The sequence below is a fragment of the Scylla paramamosain genome, chromosome 43 (genome assembly GCF_035594125.1).
Source record: "Scylla paramamosain isolate STU-SP2022 chromosome 43, ASM3559412v1, whole genome shotgun sequence".
Classification (NCBI taxonomy): Eukaryota; Metazoa; Arthropoda; class Malacostraca; order Decapoda; family Portunidae; genus Scylla; species Scylla paramamosain.
In genome coordinates, this window is record NC_087193.1 from 8364785 (window position 1) to 8381411 (window position 16627).

The 16627-nt window shown below is 41.6% G+C and overlaps 1 long non-coding RNA gene across 3 annotated transcripts in view; it reads right to left on the minus strand.

The window, feature by feature from the left end:
• The window catches only part of LOC135093731 (uncharacterized), a 114416-nt gene that overhangs the window by 38728 nt on the left and 59061 nt on the right, over positions 1-16627 (minus strand). The window lies entirely within an intron of this gene.

Sequence of the window (16627 nt, forward strand, 5' to 3'; positions counted from 1 at the left end):
AATGATAATTAGCTATTGTTATTATTACCTATTATTATTATTATTATTATTATTATTATTATTATTATTATTATTATTATTATTTAAAAGTCTACCGTAGTAACAAACAAAAAACGAGCCTAAAAATAATAGGTAAAATAATACAATGTGAATAAAAAGAAGAACAAGAACAAGAACAAGATAACAATCACCACCACCACCACCACCACCACCACCACCACCACCACGAAGAAAAACAACAACAAAAACAAACACACACACACATTCTTCACTGCATCTAAAAGTAAGATCATTTTAACAACCACAATATTAGTAAACCAATGCCACAACACACAAACACACTGGCTCTTCATTTTCTTCTGTATTTTCCTCCTTGCTCATCCCCTTCAGCCCCTCCCCCCTCCCTCTCTCTCTCTCTCTCTCTCTCTCTCTCTCTCTCTCTCTCTCTCTCTCTCTCTCTCTCAGGTATAATGAAGGAGCACAAAGGTGAGTGGAGGAATAATGATCCTTAATGACGGCGTAATCACAACACTAGGTAAATATTTGTCCCAGGAACTCAACCACTCAACCATACACAAGGTTTTGATGAGGTGGTTTTTCTTATAAATCTTTTGTTCCCAGATTAATGCCTGTTCTTTTTTTTTTTTTTTTCCTTCTGCTACTTGGAAAGAAAACGGCAATGGGAAATACAAGAGACGTGTTTTTCCTCTCTCTTTCCTTTGTATTTTTTTTTTTCCATTGATTAAGTTCCTCCTTCCATAGTCCCCCCTTTATTTATTTATCTATTTCTTTTTTCAACTTCCTGACGAGTATTCAGAAACGCTTAGCTCTTTCACCACTACAATTTTCAAAGGCCAGAGATGATAACCCCGGTTCTCAAGACTGTTTCTCATGTTAATAATATAAAAATCTTATCAATCTGTCAATAGAACTACAAAACTCCCCTTAAAAAACCCGTGACACTTCTAGAGGCTTTTGAGAGTAGTGAAGCCGAGTCGAAGAAGTGTTTCAGAATACGCCCTCTAAGACGAAGGGCACGGAAAAGTACAAGGACGTTTTCACAGAGAGATTCAACTCATACCATGACCGCGAGCTTCCTTCAGTGTTTGTACAGTTGTGGTCAGAAGTTGTGTCCTGAATCGTAACCAGTCCGTACCTTGCACATCTCTTCTCACGACGCACCAAATATCCTCCACACATGAGCAGAACAAACTTATGACCCAGACTGTACGTATTCTCTGGAGTGTTACTTGCTTTACCGTTACCGTCACTCGTAATCCAAGCTGTGGTCTTACAACTCACTAATACAGAGGAAAACGCAACGCACACTCTCACTATGGGCTAAAAAAAAGTCTCGGTCTATAGGGGGTCCGATGAATACCGTAAAACTTCGGTCAGTTCTTGGTCTCACACTATGTTTTCATTTCCTTCGTTCTGTAGTCATAATGTTAGGTTTTTTTTTTTTTTTATACGTTAGTTGTGTAATGTAACAATGAGGAAATTCTGTTTTTACTTCACTTTTCCTCCTCCTTTCCAAGTGTGGTAAAATGTAAGAAGCTTTGAAATGTTTTTATTTTTTCCTCCTAAGTGAATACGAGGAAATGAATAAATAGTCTTCTTGTTTCCTTGTTTTGCTCATAAGAAAGGAAATGGGAAATAGAAAAATATGTTTTATGGCGTGTTTTTCCCTTATTTGGAGAGGGAAAAAAGTAAGGTGTAACTAGAAGTGTTGCTCGTCCGTTTCCTGAAAAAGTCGTGCGAACAAAACAAGGGAAAAAAAAAAAATGAATATAAAAAGAACAGTACAAAGGATGGGACACAATATTCCTTTTTTTTTTTTTCCAATCTCATTTTTATTTATCCACTGCCTTTAATTAATGAAAAATACTGAAACTTATTGATGAATCGCGATAAAATAAAGAACGAAATGAAATTGAAAAGCCTGCAAAAAAGATTAAAAAAAAACAGCAGAAAATTGTGAAAGAAAATATCGTCATTTTCTATTCAGACAACTATTAAAAAGGAAAATACGAAAAACAACACCGTTTGTTTGAGCATTTCGGCAGATATCGAATGTTGAGCTTTTGTTAAGTCACATCACCACATATTTCTACTTTTAGTATTAGTAGTTGTGGTGGTGGTGGTGGTGGTGGTGATAGTAGTAGTAGTAGTAGTAATGGTAATTGTAGTAGTAGTAGTAGTAGTAGTAGTAGTAGTAGTAGTAGTAGTAGTAACAATAACTCATAATGATAACAATATAAATTCCAACAACAACAACAACAACAACAACAACAACAACAATAATAACAAACCACTCGTCAACATTAATAGCATAGGAGTGTAATTAAAAGAAATACATCAAAAGGTATAGCCAAGCCTCACTCATTTTCCAGTAATCATTGCCAACATTTGCAATTAATTATAATGACGTGTTGCACCATTGCCAGCACGCGCCTTCCGTCCCTCGTGCCTCGCTGCAAAATAATCACCAACCTTCACCGCCTTCTGCAGTCTGCTGTATAATGCTATGTGATTAAAACAACATAATAAATACATGTATGATTGGAAAGAACTCTCTCTCTCTCTCTCTCTCTCTCTCTCTCTCTCTCTCTCTCTCTCTCTCTCGAGCTCATTGGGAAATAAGTGCAAAAATATCAATAGATTCAGTAAAATTTTATCTTGCTAGTGTGTGTGTGTGTGTGTTTGTGTTACTAAATATTGATACTTATATGTAATGCTATGTCCCTCACGTCCTCCTCCTCCACCTCCTCCTCCTCCTCCTCCTCCTCCTCCTCTTCGTCGTCAAACTTTCACCTGTATTTCTATTAACGTTAATTATCACACCTAAATTCCACGTGATCTCAAAAGAATATAACCGTCCCTTTCTTCTCCTCAGGCAAAGACATTTTCTCTCCCTCACCTATTGCAAAAAGAGGGAGGATATAAAAAGAAAGAGGAGATAAAGGTGAAGTGATGAAAAAACCTATTAAAGAAACTACAGAAGAACGAAAGGAAATAGAAAGAAGTTCAAGATGAAAGGGGTGAAATAACATTAAGGGAGAGAGAGAGAGAGAGAGAGAGAGAGAGAGAGAGAGAGAGAGAGAGAGAGAGAGAGAGAGAGAGAGAGAGAGAGAGAGAGAGAGAGAGAGAGAGAGAGAGAGAGAGAGAGAGAAAGCGCAAAGGAACACAAAGAAAGAACAAACAGTAGCAAACCTGATGAACCTTACGAGACTAGTCTGTGTAAACTCCACTATCTAGCGAACAGTAGGGGAAATGGATAGCAAAGATGAAGGCTCCTCCCCACCCACCCACCGCTCCCTTTGACCGAAGCTAAAAAATAAATACATAAAAAAAAAATCTTTATGTAAATTTCATAGGAAAGAGACAAGAACTACTAATATTACTACTACTACGACTACTACTACTACTACTACTACTACCACTACTATTCCGTGCTCGACAACCATCAATACCACAATTAGGCAACGACGACGAGGAGGAGGAGGAGGAGGAGGAGGAGGCAAAGAAAGACGAGGGATTTGTATAAGGAAGAATAAGAAAGGAAGATGGGAGGAATGAATCAACGCCCTCCCTCAACCCTCGGCTCCCTCCCTTGCCTCCTCCTCGCCGCCTCCCACAGAGATCTCCCTAGGAATCTGCTACCTAACTCAACAGGTGAGCTCATAAGCCATGCATTATCGCACTAGCTCACCTGCGGGGCTTTATCGTCAGTGGGTGGGTGGGCGGGGTGAAGAAAGCGAGTGGCTGGAAAAGAGAAGGGAGGCACTCGAAGGAAGATGGAAGAGGGTAGGAGGGGAGATGTAGAGGAAGATGAATGGGTAGGTGGTGGTGAAGGGTTAAGCTGAGCAGGGTGTAGATATGGGTGTGAAGGAGTGGAGGAGGTGTTGCACGGAAAGTAGGTGGAATGGGAAGGGATGGAAAATGGACGAAGTGGGAAGGAAAATGGAGAGAAATGGTAAGAGAAACAGACACAGGAGTAATTAGCAGAGATCAGCATAGGCCATGAAAGGAGCATTACTACACACCTGTCTGCATCACATACCTGTCTCCACCACCCAAGGCCTCCAGCATCACCATTCAACACACACTTAGCAAACCTAACCACACCTGTCTATTCACAACTGTCAACACCACCCACATCTGGCCTCACCTCACCCTGGCCATCACACCATCACCATCACCACCACCATCACCATCATCAGCCTCCCAAAGCGGTCCCTTACCCCTGTTGATTAGCATCCGAATAATTACCACCCTAATTATGAAACGCCCCTATTACGGCTGGAAATATATAGCAGCTAGATAATGGGATATATGGAGACATTAATCTCTGTTTCACAAATTAACAGCTTTACAGGTAAGGGCGTAACTCTCCCCCTCGCCCTAGAACTCATTATCTTTATTGCAACGGAAGGTGAGTGATGAAAAAAAAAAGGAGAAAAATATATTTGAATTATTGCACTACGCTTTGTATGAAATGCATCCGTAACTCGATTCCCTGCACCGGTTATTGAATGTAATATTATTCCTTACCTGAATCGAGGAGAACTATTATATTAAGTGCCTGTTCGTTTCTTCTTCTTCAGGTGCGCCAGGTGGAAGTCAATCAACATACACAGGTAAACGCTCCGCCACTTAAAAGCGATTAAAAATGAAACGCCTGAAGGAACCCTGAGAACAAAGGGAGGAATTTAGAAAAGATATCCTTCACTCCTTCTCGCTCCTTCTAAGTACTGCTGACGGAGGCGCTGTAGGAGCTGGCGGAGGAATCACATCACGGCAAGGCGCATTTTATGTCATTTCCTCAAAGTGCTCTGGAGGAAAGTGGCGATGATGGGGGGGAAGGAGGAGGAGGAGGAGGAGGAGGAGGAGGAGGAGGAGGAGGAGGAGGAGGAGAATTCTTCTTTCTTATCCTTACGTGAAAGAATGATAATAAAAATCAGTAGTTTACTTCGCTATGAAAACAAAGAAGAAGAAGAAGGAGAAGGAGAAGGAGAAGAAGAAGAAGAAGAAGAAGAAGAAGAAGAAGAAGAAGAAGAAGAAGAAGAAGAAGAAGAAGAAGAAGAAGAAGAAGAAGAAGAAGAAGAAGAAGAAGAAGAAGAAGAAGAAGAAGAAGAAGAAGAAGAAGAAGAAGAAGAAGAAGAAGAAGAAGAAGAAGAAGAAGAAGAAGAAGAAGAAGAAGAAGAAGAAGAAGAAGAAGAAGAAGAAGAAGAAGAAGAAGAAGAAGAAGAAGAAGAAGAAGAAGAAGAAGAAGAAGAAGAAGAAGAAGAAGAAGAAGAAGAAGAAGAAGAAGAAGAAGAAGAAGAAGAAGAAGAAGAAGAAGAAGAAGAAGAAGAAGAAGAAGAAGAAGAAGAAGAAGAAGAAGAAGAAGAAGAAGAAGAAGAAGAAGAAGAAGAAGAAGAAGAAGAAGAAGAAGAAGAAGAAGAAGAAGAAGAAGAAGAAGAAGAAGAAGAAGAAGAAGAAGAAGAAGAAGAAGAAGGAGAAGAAGAAGAAGAAGAAGAAGAAGAAGAAGAAGAAGAAGAAGAAGACAAACAACAACAACAGCAACAACAAAAAAGAAGAAAAAAAAGTGTGATTGAATACATGAAAAGAAAACAACAAAGAAAAAAAAAACAACACAAAAAGCGAACACAAACAACACACAATAATAACAAACAAACAAACGAGAAAAAAAAATACAGGAAGGAAGAAAGAAAAAACAAAAAAAACAAAGAAAAACACGAACAAAAAAAAAATAAATAAATAAATAAACCCTAAACTGAACTAAACCCAGAGAAAAGAAAAGAGTACATCTTCAAAACCCGGCGGCTCCTTCCTTCTTTCCCATCACACATGACACCCGCGGAAACTCGAAAACCCACACAAAAAACTCAAAAGAACTCGTCTCACACACTTTGCCCGCCCGTACTTTGTTTACACTCCTCACGACGCCGCCCATCATACTCATCCTCAGCGTGTTCAGGACAAAGGACACGAAAGGGGGGACGAGGAGGAGGAGGAGGAGGAGGAGGAGGAGGAGGAGGAGGAGGAGGAGGAGGAGGAGGAGGAGGAGGAGGGTAGTCTTCCTTAGCTGCAGGGGAGTCACACATTGTCTTCGCTGCCACAGGAGTAATTTCATTAAAGCCAAGGTATTGTCTTTGTGGGACGCTCTTTCTCTCCCTCTCTCTTCCCCTCTGTCTCTTTCTAGGGTAAAGGGGAGGAGTGAGGGGAGGGTGATGGTTTCAGGGATATGTTGTGGTGCCTCTAAGGGGAAAAGGTAAAAGGTACAAAGGGGAAAAAGGGAGTCTTAAAAGTGACAGGAAGCAGATGTGGGGAGAGAAAGGGTTTATTGAAGGCCTGAGGGAAATTGAGGTTTTTTGGTGTTCTCTCTCTCTCTCTCTCTCTCTCTCTCTCCTCTCCTCTCTCCTCTCTCTCTCTCTCTCTCTCTCTCTCTCTCTGCTAGACACTTTCCCTGCCGTCAGTTTGAATTCTTCCACATGTGCGAAAATCTAAGAAGAACGAGGTATTAATTTAACTCGTCTTACTGAATGCTATAAAATAATGACCTTTTTTTTTCCTTTTACATCCAAATTGCAGGGTAGGACGTCTCAAAAAGGCAACATTAATTTAAAATACCTACTAAATTTAGCAGAACACTATAAAAAATAATAATACAAAATTAATCACCCAACCTGTCTGCTGGTTTTCTCTTTTATATATTTGTAGCATGTCTCAAAACTCCAGTCAACAACTTTTCAAAACCAATTTACAGAGTGCATCAAAACCTATCAAAATACATCTCTTCCACGCCACGGAACATCCCCTGAAGAGACTCATGTAAACTAATCATTCTCATCTACTTCGCCTCCACGCCTCCCACCTCTCCCAGTGAGTCCCCGCCTTACAAAAAAACAGTCCCCCTGCACAGAACACATCTAAACCTCACCCAACACGCCTCAACCCCTTAGGAAAAACACGGCAACCTCACAAACTCGTAAATAACACACACACATCATTATTCCTACGCCTCCAGCCCTTTCCTGTCTAAGGAGGAGGCAAGAAGGGAGAGGAAGAGCACGTGAAACAAACAGGTGCCTCTCTTGTGCCGTCGTAATTGGCAGGAGTTGCGAGGTCAGGTGACCTCGCCGACAGGGGTCCAAATTAGTGTGTAAAATTCTCAATATGTAAAGCATTTAGATGGTAATTGGGGCGACTGTAAGAACATCCATGAGACTAAATGGTTCGGAGTCTCACGGATTCCAGTGGCTTCTGTGGCATTCTCAAGGAGGGCGACTGCTGCTCCCAGGATCCAACGGGGAGAATTCTGATTGGATTCATTTGGAGTAGAGGTAAAAATTTATATATCTCATTTGCATACAATGTGTTACTCCGAAGCTCTAAACCGGGGTGTGGATGTGGTGGTGGATGTGTGGGTGTGTGTTGGGGTGGGTGGTGGTGGGGCTTGTGGGTGGTGTTGGTACTGGTGTGTGTTGAAGTATGCGGTTAAAACTTTGGGATGGTGATGGTGGTGATGATAGCAGAGGTGGTGGTGGTAGTGACTAGTAACAACTTTAAGGTACTAGTGGTGGTGGTGCATGGTGATGGTGATGGTGATGATAGTGATATTGGGTGTAGATGTCTGGACAGAACCTTGAGGTGGTGGTGGTGGCGGTGGTGGTGGTGGTAGTGGTGGCGGTGGTGGTGGCGTCACACGAAGGAACTGTCTCACCGCTAGGAGACCCGCCACAAAATATTAATAACACACACGTGAAGGATTTGAATAGAAGGGAAAATATGAATAAAAAAGCACTGATCTACCATTAAATGAATGTACGAGTATGTATGTAATAATAATAAAAAAAGTAAAGCTTAATATAAACGGTGCGCGTGAAGGAATTTGAATAGTGAAAAAAAAAAAAAACCATTAATCACATTGCATTGATTTAACATTCAATGAAAAACTAATTAACAGATAAAAATGAAGCAAAAATATATGAACGAATGGCGTATTAATTAAAAGACAAACGAAACAAAGAAAAGAGAGAGAGAGAGAAAAAAAAAACAAGTCAGTGATTGAATATCCTACAAGAACGCACACAAAAAACATAAATAAATGAATAAATACAAACATACACAAATAAATAAGTAAATAGAGGACGAATGAAACAAAGAAAGAAAACACACGTGAATCATTTAAATATCCTACACAACACAAAAAAACACAAATTAAATAAATAAACAGATAAATAAATAAATAAATAAACACAGGAACGTTGCTCTTGATGACACACAATACCAACTACGTCATCTTAGCATTATAATGAAGAAAATATACAAACTGAACACTAAGCACTTCAATCCTCCTTTATTTGCTGCTGTCACTAGAACCATCATAAGAAACAAAACAATCAGTCAGTCAGTCAGTCAGTCAGTCATAATGTAAGACAAGTGAGTGTCTATCTTATGTGAAAGGAGGAGGAGGAGGAGGAGGAGGAGGAGGAGGAGGAGGAGGAGGAGGAGGAGGAGGAAAAAAAAAAGAGCAAGAAGGAAAAAAAAAGAGAAGAACAAGAACAAGAACAAAATAAAAAAAAAACAAGAAAAAAATAAGAAAGAAAAGAGGAGCAAAACAAAAATAGATCAAGAAAAAGGGAAGAGAAGAAAAAGAAAGTTATGAAGAGAAAAACTCAAATGAGGGCACAACAAAAACTTGACACACTTAGACACACACTCTCTCTCTCTCTCTCTCTCTCTCTCTCTCTCTCTCTCTCTCTCTCTCTCTCTCTCTCACCCTGGGTATAGTGAGCCGCAAAATTCCTGACTAGTTAACACGACATCAAGATGGAGCTTTGGACGGAAAAACTGGGACTACATAGAGAACAGAGTCACAAAGGCAGAACGTGTGTGTGTGTGTGTGTGTGTGTGTGTGTGTGTGTGTGTGTGTGTGTGTGTGTGTGTGTGTGTGTGTGTGTGTGTGTGTGTGTGTGTACCATCTGTCTGTTCATCCGTGTCTGTTTTTTTCTCTTTTTTGTATGTCTGTCTTTCTGTCTCTCCATCTGTCTGTTGCTTTGTGTTTGTTGGCCTGCATCTGTGTGTGTGTGTGTGTGTGTGTGTGTGTGTGTGTGTGTGTGTGTGTGTGTGTGTGTGTGTGTGTGTGTGTAAGCTCCTCCATCTGTCTGTCTGTCTGTCTGTCTGTGTGTATGTTGGTCTACATGTCTAAAGTGTTGTATCTTTTGGTCTATACATCACTCTTGTATATACGTCTGTCTGTCTGTCTGTCTGTCTGTCTGTCTCTTTATTATTTAAGTATTGAATTATCAGATTATGTATATTCACTTCTACTTCATTCGTTATTGACTTCCCGTATCTATTTTTCTTATATTTTTCTCTGATCATCAAGTGTTATTATTTTCTTTTATTTTTTTTTTCATATTTTAGCACATAAAGAACAGGAAAATAAAAATAAATAAAATAAATAAAATAAACTATGAGCTTCAGTGTTTCTCGCTATTTTATAATCCTACTTTTTCTTACTTGTCTCTTTGTTTTGCTTCTTTTCTTATCTCTCGTACTCCCTTCCTCCTCGGTGCACGCGTCCTTGCTACACTCTCTCTCTCTCTCTCTCTCTCATCTCTCTCCTCTCTCTCTCTCTCTCTCTCTCTCTCTCTCTCTCTCTCTCTCTCTCTCTCTCTCTCTCTCTCTCTCTCTCGTTCCCTTCCTCATCTTCATTTTCTTTCACTTCTTCAACCTTCTGGTATTATATTTTCTCTTTCTACTACTGCTTATCCCCCTCTCTCTCTCTCTCTCTCTCTCTCTCTCTCTCTCTCTCTCTCTCTCTCTCTCTCTCTCCTCTCTCTCTCTCTCTCTCATCCACCCTAATTGTCTTTCTTTCCCTTTCATCACCCCTCCATCGCTTCCCCTACCAATTAGCGACCTCCTCTTCCTCTTCCTTTCTTCCTCTTTCGTTTTGTTTGTCTGGTTCTCTCGCCATCGTCATTTATCTGTTTACTGTCCCCGTAAGTATTTTCACTGCCATCTGTTTCCCTGATTTATTTTTTTCCTTGACTTTTTCATTTTTGTTTTTGTTTCTTTTCAGTATTTCTTTTTTTTTTCATCTTCCAATTTTAGTTTGTTTCCATTTAACTCTTCCTTTGTTACCTTCCTCGTCTCTCTCTCTCTCTCTCTCTCTCTCTCTCTCTCTCTCTCTCTCTCTCCTCTCTCTCTCTCTCTCTCTCTCTCTCTCCGATGCTACCACCACCACCACCACCACCAACCACTTCAGTCCCCCTTCTCTCCCTACTCCTCCCTTTCACCCTCTCTTCCCTCTCATCCCCTCTCGTCTATCCACCCCCACCCCATCCTGCCCCGTCCCCTCGTTCCCCGCAGGCAGGAGTGGTCGCTCAGGGCGGGTCGTCGGCTTAGGAAGGGCTTGTTAAGGAACAGTGCTGGTATCGGGGGGCGACTAACAAGAGCAAGCTGGCGTTAACAAGTAGTTGTTTACAGCGGTTACCATGGCGACATAATGGTGTATTTTTGAGTGTGGCTCCGGGGCCTCACCTTGCCTCGCACACACCTGAGTCCCGGCTCGGCTTTGCACTTCACTCCCTGGCTATTGTTCGGCTTTCTTTTTAATACGATGGCGGTGGACAATAGGTTGTTATGTGTGTATTGTGCACGTACAAGGCCGTCCCTGCTTAACTGCCAGGATGGTTGGGGTCGCCGTGTGCTGGGCCAGGCAGACCACGCTGGGCTGGATCTCGTGCTGAACGTGAATTTTTGTTATCGTTATTTCATGATAAGGGAGTGAAAGGGCAGAGGAAAACGGGCAACAAGGGCAGAGGAAAGGGAGTACAAGGTTCAGGTGGTTGTCATACTAGGTCAGAAAAGACGACGCTGGGTTAGATCACGTGCTGAATTTCTATATAATGTTCTATATATTGTTTTATTATTATTTTTCATGAGGTAAGGGATGCAAGGGCAGAGAAAGGGGTAACAAGGCTATTCCTGCTTCACTGCAACACTATGGGAGCCGTCACGCTACACCAAAGAACACCAGACTGGGCTACACACCGGACTGGACTTGTCTTATTCATGTCATTATTGTAGGAGAGGTGAAAGGGTTAGAGGAAAGGGGTGCATACAAGGCTTAACTGCGTGGCTGCGAGGCCTGCCATGCTAGACCCAGAACAGAATAGACGAAGCTAGAATAGATATATTTAATGTGCTTTTATTATTAGTTTTACCTTTTATTTATTTATTTATTTCATTTAACTATTTATTTATTTTATAGGGGTAAAGGGGATGAGGAAAAGAGCGCAAGCAAGACCATCGCTGCTTAGTTATCTAGCTGGCTGTGGCTACCTAACCTAACTAGACTACCTTAGACCATAATAGACTGTAAACTACGTAAAATGACAGCCTCTACTTTGCGTTTCTTTTCTTTTTGGCCGAGTATCTGACGGAGAGGTGAAGTGACGGAGAGGTGCGACACGTTAAGCTAATTAATAAACGCGTCACCTGGACGACCTGTAACACCTTAGCGCCTTTAATTGGCTAGATGATCTTAATTACCTGCACGACCTGAAACACCAAGACGACCTCAATTACCTAGACGACCTTAATTACATGTACGATCCGAAACACCATGACCTTAATTACCTGGACGACTTCAATTACTTGTACGACCTGTAATCACTTGCACGACTTGATTAATTACAAAAGGCACGACTTCATACCCTCGAGAGGAAACGACTCGGGGTGTGTGTGTGTGTGTGTGAGTGTGTGTGTGTGTGTAGGAGGAACGACCAGACGATCTAAAGAATGAACGACCCTGGAGGAGTTTTAAGACAAGAGCAGTTAATAAAAATGGACGAAAAACGACTCGAATAATTACGACCACCTCACATTAAAGTACGACTAGATTACACATAAGAACGACCTGATATGCAAAACCACTCAAATACCACTTAAACGACCATATATTAAGCCCTTAGCGTGGTGGTAGCGGGAGTGGTCGTCAGTGAGGGTCGTGGAGTGGTCGTGAGGGGGGTCGTACGGCAGGACAGGTGATTTATCAGGTACTTCCAAGTGTCAGATGTCGCCACTCAGCCAGGCGTGGGTGACAACTTACATGCAGTCACCCGCTTTCACCCCGCCATTAACACGCATCTTTTCTTCTTCCTCCTCCTTCCTCCTCCTTCCTCCTTCATCTTTTCCACCTCCTATTCTCCTACTTCACTTTATTATTATTGTTGTTGATGCTGCTGCTGCTGCTATTGTTGTTGTTGTTGTTGTTGTTGTTGTTGTTGGTGGTGGTGGTGGTGGTGGTGGTGGTGGTGTTGCTGTTGTTGTTCCTCATCCTCCCACTAACAACTCCACAAGGACCAACAAGCCTGCTGCTGCTGTTTATTCTTTCTTTGTGCTCTACTGTGTTCCTTCTCTTTCTCCTCCTCCTCCTCCTCTTTTACCTCTTCGGTTAGTATTGTAAAGTTATCCTGTATTCTTTTTTATTCTGCCACTGCGTCCCTCTCTCTCTCTCTCTCTCTCTCTCTCTCTCTCTCTCTCTCTCTCTCTCTCTCTCTCTCTCTCTCTCTCTCTCTCTCTCTCTCTCTCTCTGTGTGTGTGTGTGTACGCATTCAGAAACCTTCCATTTCAGTTATTCTCTTTCTCTGCCTCTTACTTTTATATTTTCTCTTCTCTCTCTCTCTCTCTCTCTCTCTCTCTCTCTCTCTCTCTCTCTCTCTCTCTCTCTCTCTCTCTCTCTCTCTCTCTGTCTCCCTGCCTTTCATCTCTCCTCCGCTCACGAAACTGACTTAAATCTTTCTGTATTGTGTTCTTTTCTATCTTTTCCTCTCATCTTTCCCAGTCCCTTCAATTTCATTCCAACTACCCACTTTCCTTTTCCTGTAGCTCCTGTCTTTTCTCCTTCCCCCTCTTCCCCTCTCGCTCTTGCTATCTTTTGTTTTCTCATTTTGTCTAATTCTCTGTTTCTCACTTCTCTAACCGTCTCTTTCATTCCATATTCCTTTGTTTTATCTTCGTCGTTTATCATGTATTCTCATATTCTGCTTCTGTTTTCTCATCTCTCTCTCTCTCCTTTTCGTTTCCTTTCTTCTTCTTCTTTCATTTATATTAGTGATTGAAAAGTTTATTATTACACCGTCACTGAGTTTTCTTCCTGTTATTAATTCATTACCGTCTCCTATCACATCTTTCGTATTTTTATTTTCTTCCTTTTTTTCACAATATTCGCTTTCCCTTCTCTTCTCTTTTATTCCTCACATCTACCATCCATTCCTTCATCTACCATCCCTTCAGTTCACCCTTTTCTTCCTTTCTTATATATTAATCTCATCCTGGCAATTAGTTACTGATATTCTTGACTATTTCCCTCCTTCCTTTTCGTTTGTTTCTCCTAAATCTTTCGCTGCATCTATCATCTTTCTTCCCTGCTTCATCCACCCTTCCTTTCCACCTTACTTAAATATATCACAATCACCTAATCCACCATTCCCAACTAGTTATTTACGTTTCTTGTGCTTAACTTTCTTTTCTCTGTTCAATAACCATTTCTATCTATCCTCTTCTTCCTTACTTATATTCCCTCATCTATCCAAATACATCATTTTTTTCTATCCTTCCCTCGACTAGTTATTTATGTTTCTTTAATTTACTTTTTTTCTCTACTCGATAACCTTAATCACCTATCTATCTATCTACGAACCACAACACCATCCTGGCACCAAACCACCAACTACTCTTAAACTTCTCTCTCTTTCCCCCATCCTTTCCTTTTCCAGCCTCTCTTTCGCACCATTCTTCTGCCTAAAAGACTGGACCGGATTGTTTCTCTGCCGGTTCCGCTCGCCCGCTCCGCCCCTGGTAAGACTGGCAAGCCATAAACATGTCCCGCGGCTTACACTGACGAAGGAGAAGGCGCCCTTTTACCGTGTTCCTCGATTCCAAACTGCGGCTTTAGTACACGAGAACGACTTGCCTTGATTTACTGGGCCGCGTGGAGAGAAGAAGGCAGAGGGACTGAAAAAATATCGTAGCGAGGTCCATAAAAGTTACCCAGAGAGAGAGAGAGAGAGAGAGAGAGAGAGAGAGAGAGAGAGAGAGAGAGAGAGAGAGAGAGACCTTTCCTCATTCCTTCCCCTCCTCTCTCTCTCTCTCTCTCTCTCTCTCTCTCTCTCTCTCTCTCTCTCTCTCTCTCTCTCTCTCTCTCTCTCTCTCACGGGATCATTACACGTCTAGTCTCCCTCTACGCGTACATGCACGTAGGTAGGTCATGTACGTAAAGAGCGTGTGTACGTGTACGTAAAACACCATGTGCACTTCTCCTGGTAGATGCTCCACCATGATAAGCAAATAAACGAATAGATAAGTAAACAAACAAAAAATAAGGGATGTAAAAACTGAATTACAAAAATATATAAAAGTACTTGAGAAAAATGCTCTGAGCACACACACACACACACACACACACACACACACACACACACACACACACACACACACACACACACACACACACACACACACACATTATATATTCAGATATACATACATATATTGGCAATTACATGCACACATACTAACAAGAAGTCAACACACACACACACACACACACACACACACACACACACACACACACACACACACACACACCATACACCCGTATATTTATGTCTACTGAAATAAACAAAACACAACACATTAATTCCTATTTTCCCTAATTGAGCAACACAGTTAAGGGCCGCTGGCAGCTGAGGGGAGAGGGAGTGGAGGGAGAGAGGGGAAGAGAGGGGGAGAGGCGAAGGGAGAGGAAAAGGGACATGTAGTGAATAGAAGCGTAAGGGAAAGGAGATAATAATTAATGCATGCGAGAGAGAGAGAGAGAGAGAGAGAGAGAGAGAGAGAGAGAGAGAGAGAGAGAGAGAGAGAGAGAGAGAGAGAGAGAGAGAGAGAGAGAGAGAGAGAGAGAGAGAGTAAACAGTTCAGTCCTAAAATACAATGTATAAATTTTCACACATGACACAATTAAAAATAAAATATGAAGGAATATAAGGAAAGGGTTACAGCCGAAAGAAATGGAAGAGCAGGAGGAGGAGGAGGAGGAGGAGGAGGAGGAGGAGGAGGAGGAGGAGGAGGAGGAGGAGGAGGAGAAAATTAATTAAAAGAAAATAAGCACATTCTAGCAGCAAGCATACAAAAATCTGAACATAAACACACACACACACACACACACACACACACACACACACACACACACACACACACACACACACACACACACACACACACACACACGCGCGCGCGCGCGAAAACACTTATACATCTTTATCAGGGTGTCAAAATTACCTCTTATTCACCCACGCCACAATTCTATGAAGAGAGGCGCCGCTGGTGTGAATGAGCTTAAAAAAGACCCAAAGTATCAAGAAGAGTAAAGTCGAAAATCTGTTTGGGCACTCAACCCATCTTTCTCCTTACGGACAGTGCCAGGTGCGCCGCTGGGTCGTTAGTGACGTCACTCTTAGGTGGGAAAGCGAACACCTGTGTCAATTAAGGGGACAGGTAAGCCGCCGTCCGCAGGTCTTTGCCAGGTAGGAAGGTATACCTGTGTCACCTTAATTTGTACTTATTCACCTGCTCGCTGCCTCGCTAAAGAAGGTGTTTGCTTGATATACAAAGACTTGACTGTCTAGGGTAAGGAATTATAGCCATGAACTGAACTGCGGCGAAAATAGGAGGTAATGAAAGCTGCTGAGAGAGTCTGCCTTGTCTTGGTACTTAAGTGACAGTACTTCTAAAATTACCGAGATAAATTTCGGTTAATTTTCTATAAATCATAAGAGACAAAAATCAAGATACCAATGAACAATGTAAAAATATGCACTTTTTTCCTATAACTAAAAATAAACACCATTAGGGATATCGTCTGTTTCAGTAGCAAAAGGACATGAAATAATTAAGCAACATAACTTATTTGCTTTCCTCTTTACAAACATATCTAAAAAAATAAATAAATTTGAGTAAATTAATCAGTCAATACTTTCTAACTAATTTTCACATTACTACTTACACAAACACACAAGTACACACGACTACGCATCACCTTCCCCCGCTGCGTCGAGAAAGAAACACCAGTATTGAGTCGCCTTTCGTCTTTTCGCAAACAAGAAACAAGAAACACCCTCGCAAAGAACAGGCTAACTAGCGCTCGTTCTTTCTTTGTGTTCCTTTGTGTACCCTTCTGTCTGCGTCATAACCGGAGACAGCCATCAGCTGAGCCTTCACCCACCATCACCTTTGTTTACATCCGTGAGGAGGAGACGAAGTTATTTACGGTAGAGACGAGGCTTGATTTTTCCTGCAGGACTTGTAAACCGCGAGACGTGAGTGTTTTCCCGTCCAGCCGAGGCGATGAAATGAAGGCAATAACGCGAGATTCACCCTGACGAAGGAGGAGGAGGAGGAGGAGGAGGAAGAGGAGGGAGAGAAGCAGGAAAAGGAGGAAGAGGAGAAACTGAAGGAAGGAGATAAACCATAATAAACAATAATGACATGGGGAAAAATAATTATTAATACACGTCCTTTTTTGTTCTGTCTCCGTGCCCACACACAC